Genomic DNA, 4,330 nt, shown 5'->3' on the forward strand with positions numbered 1-4,330 from the left:
AAGAGAAAGAAGGAAGGAAGGGGAGGAGAGGAGAGGAGAGGGAGGATGGGAGGGAGGGGAGGAGAGGGAGGAAGGAAGGGGAGGCGAGGGAGGGAGGGAGGAGAGGGAGGGAGGAAGGAAGGGGAAGAAAGGGAGGGGAGGAAAGAAGAGAAAGAAGGAAGGAAGGGGAGGAGAGGAGTGGGAGGATGGGAGGGAGGGGAGGAGAGGAGAGGGAGGGAGGGGAGGAGAGGGAGGAAGGAAGGGAAGGCTAGGGAGGGAGGGAGGAGAGGGAGAGAGGGAGGAAGGGAGGAAGGGGAAGAAAGGGAGGGGAGGAAGGAAGAGAAAGAAGGAAGGAAGGGGAGGAGAGGAGAGGAGAGGGAGGAGGGGAGAGAGGGGAGGAGAGGAGAGGGAGGGAGGGGAGGAGAGGGAGGAAGGAAGGGGAGGCGAGGGAGTGAGGAAGGGGAAGAAAGGGAGGGGAGGAAGGAAGAGAAAGAAGGAAGGAAGGGGAGGAGAGGAGAGGGAGAATGAGAGAGGGGAGGGGAGTTGACATGAGGAGAGGGGAGGAGAGGGGAGGAAAGGGAGGGAGGGGAGGGAGAGAAAGAAGGAAAGAAGGGGAGGAGAGGAAGGATGGGAGGGAAGGAAGGTGAGAAAGAAGGAAGGAAGAAAGGAAGGGGAGGAATGGGAGGGAGAGTGAAAGGAAGGAGGAAGGGAAGGAGAGAGGGGAGGAATGGAAGGGAGGGAAAGAAGGAAAGAAGGGTAGGAGAGGAAGGATGGGAGGGAAGGAAGGAGAGAAAGAAGGGAGGGAGGGGAGGGAGGGGAGGGAGAGAAAGAAGAGAGGGAGGGAGGGAAGGAGAGAGTGAGGGGAGGAATGGGAAGGAGGGAAGGAAGGAGAAGGGAGGGAGGGAGGAAGGAAGGAAGGAAGGAAGGAAGGAAGGAAGGAAGGAAGGAAGGAAGAGTTTCTTCAGCTTTTCGGCAGAAACAGTGTTTGTTGTCTCTTTTGTTATTGCTGCTGTTATTTCCGTTTGTGTGGCTGCCCATGTCACGCAAGTAATTCCGGGCAACTCACAACAGGAGAAGAATGAAAGAAAACGGCATACCAGCCTTTCTCCTTAAGAAAGCTTCAAAAACCTTTATTTCATTCTGAGGCGAAACGGACGAAACCGAGCCATATGTGACATCCGATCCGTCACCAGGCAGGTAAAGCGTTCAGACTTTTAACTTTTATTGTTTTATGGGTTCTTTATTCAACCGAACTGCTCTATTGGCAATTTTGCTACGGTTTGGAATTGCATGTAACTTAATTGGTTTTGCTGTTTTACTGACTATAAATTGGTTGGCTTTTATTAGGTTGTCACGCTTTTGTAATTTTATTGTGCAAAGATTTGTAATTACTGGTTGTCTTCTGCCACCCTGATATTTTAATAGCCCTTTGAATTCTTCGTTGCTTATTTGCCTAGTTGAAAAGCATGTTATACAATTATTATTATTATTATTATTATTATTATTATTATTATTATTATTATTATTTGATTTGATTTGATTTGATTTATATGCCACCCTTCTCCGGAGACTCAGGGCAGCTTACAGTGCGTTAAGCAATAGCCTTCATCCTTTTGTATATTTATACAAAGTCAGCTTATTGCCCCCACAAACTGGGTCCTCATTTCACCTACCTTAGAAAGGATGGAAGGCTGAGTCAACCTTGAGCCTGACGAGATTCGAACCTGCAGTAATTGCAGGCAGCTGGTCTTAATAACAGGGTGCTTTAGACCACTGTACTACCAAGGCTCAACAATTGTTGTTGTTGTTGTTGTTGTTGTTGGTCATATGGTCAGCCAGAAATTTAGACTGGATTTGGAATTTTTATCTATTTATCAACTCTTCCCAGAGATCTAGGACAGGCCAATGTTGTCGTTTGATGCTGTTGAAAGTCTCATAGCAGGATGTAAGCTGTTTCCAAGCAAAGCTGCCTTCTGCAATTGACTGATGGTGATTTTGTCAATGCTCGCGGTGTTCAAGTGATGCTCCAGATGTTTTTCGGATTGCACCCGAGCTGCCTATGAGTATTGGTTACTTCCTTTGCTTTCTTTTGCTACAGTTGTTCTATTTCTATTTGTAGACGTTTATATTTCGTGATCTTCTTCAGTTTAGAATAGAGTGGAGCGGAGCGGAGCGGAACGGAGCGGAACGGAACAGAACAGAACAGAACAGAATAACAGAGTTGGAAGAGACCTTGGAGGTAACAGGAACAGAGTTGGGAGGGACCTTGGAGGTCATCTAGTCCAACCCCCCTGCTCACGCAGGAGATCTGTACTGGGGATTCGAACCGCCGAACTGCCGACTTTTCTGATCAACAAGCTCAGTGTCTTAGCCACTGAGCCACCTAGTCAGTTTCTAGTCCAACCCCCTAGGTCATTGATGGCTAACTTTTTTGCCATCACGTGCCAAAAGCAGGGGTCGCACGGGGGAAGGGGGTCATGCGTGCACGTACCCAGACCCATAATTCTATGCATCCCACCCCCTGCGCATGTGTGCGTGACTCCCCTCCCACGGTCCCACGCATCTGGCACGTGATGGCATGGTGGCCTCAGTAGGCCTGCTTTTTGCCCTCCCCAGGCTCCAGAGCCTTTCTAGGACCCTGGGGAGGTGAAAATGGCGTTCCCTACCCCTCCGGAGGGCCTCCGGAGGCCCTAAAAATGGCCCATTGCCAACTTCCAGAGGGACCGGAAGGCCTGTTTTTCTCTCTTCACAGGCTCCAGATGCTTTCTAGGAGCCTGGGGAGGTGAAAACAGCCTTCCTCACCCCCCCCACCCCCAGAGGGCCTCCGGAGGCCAGAAACGGCCCATTTGCCGATGGTTGCAGTGTCCCAGGGTCATGCAGAAAAAGCAATTACTACCTAACTGCCTTCCATTGAGGACCTGTCTACTGCACGAGTCAAAAAGAGGGCTGTGAAAATATCTACAGACCCCTCACATCTTGGACATAAATTGTTTCAACTCCTACCCTCAAAACGACGCTATAGAGCACTGCACACCAGAACAACTAGACACAAGGACAGTTTTTTCCCCGAACGCCATCACTCTGCTAAACAAATAATTCCCTCAACACTGTCAAACTATTCACTAAGTCTGCATTACTATTACTATTAATCTTCTCACCGTTCCTATCACCCATCTCCTCCCACTTATGAGTGCATGACTGTAACCTGTTGCTGTATCCTTACAATTCGTATTGATTGTTTCCTAGTATGATTTGATTGCTTATTTGTACCCTATGACTATCATTAAGTGTTGTACCTTATGATTCTTGACGAATGTATCTTTTCTTTTTATGTACACTGAGAGCATATGGACCAAATTCCTTGTGTGTCCAATCACAGTTGGCCAATAAAGAATTCTGTCTGTCTGTCTGTCTGTCTGTCTGTCTGTCTGTCTGTCTGTCTATCTATCTATCTATCTATCTATCTATCTATCTTTCTATCTATCTATCTATCTAAGCCAGGTTCACTTAACCACCATATTACCAATTTAACAATTGTAAGGTAAACACTTAACAAGAAGTTAGAATATTGTAAAAATTATTTTGATATGACTTGTATAAGATATAAGGTAAAGAAGAATAAAGATATGTTTAGAATTGTTATGCAGATGTAAAAATGAGTGAAAGTGAATTTGAAACTAATTTTGGATAGATATAATGGATTTATATAGATGAAAATGTGAAATTTGAGGTAAAATTGGTTTTTTCTTAAGTTTTGAATTTCTTTTTTATCTTCTTTTTCTTCTTTTTTTGTTTATTTATAAAAGATGTAATGGAAATTGTGAATTGAGCTTGTGAAAGGAATGTAAGCGTGGTAACCATCTATGACCGGAACGAGATTTTTGCTCTTGAAAGTTATGTTTTTATGTTTAAATTTGAAAAAATAAATAAAAAATATTTACAAAAAAAAAGAGAAAACAATTGCAGTGATCCACTTAATATTTGTGGGGAGAAAAGTCATAAAATGGAACAAGACTCACTCAACAACTACCTCGCTTAGCAGCAGCAACTTTGGGCTCCATTGTGGTTGTAAGTTGAGGACTAACTGTAATCCTATTATTACTAGTATTATTCCCCTAATAAAATAATTCTAACAAATTTTGCATTCTTTCCTAAGGCAAAAGGCACAATTCTCTATCTGGCAGTCATTTGAATTTATCACCTCCTTAGCTGGGAAGGCAGTGAATAATTGCAATGCTTCTGCTTTAATGATGCCATTAGTATGCAGATCCCAGAGACCAATGTTGTTTTTTTGGGTCTGAATTTTGAGGATAGAGAGAGAGGGACACACTTCAATTCATTGGATTGATTT

General features: G+C 44.7%; 1 long non-coding RNA gene across 1 annotated transcript; it reads left to right on the forward strand.

Annotated features, from left to right (window-relative positions):
* Nucleotides 1-914: 914 nt before the first annotated feature.
* On the forward strand, nt 915-3,936 carry LOC132712302 (uncharacterized). Its single transcript, XR_015728766.1, has 2 exons — nt 915-1,176; nt 2,126-3,936. It is a non-coding gene; the product is annotated as an uncharacterized LOC132712302 (long non-coding RNA).
* The last annotated feature ends 394 nt before the right edge of the window (nt 3,937-4,330 follow it).

The sequence above is a fragment of the Pantherophis guttatus genome, chromosome 7 (genome assembly GCF_059756535.1).
Source record: "Pantherophis guttatus breed Tessera chromosome 7, ASM5975653v1, whole genome shotgun sequence".
Lineage (NCBI taxonomy): Eukaryota > Metazoa > Chordata > Lepidosauria > Squamata > Colubridae > Pantherophis > Pantherophis guttatus.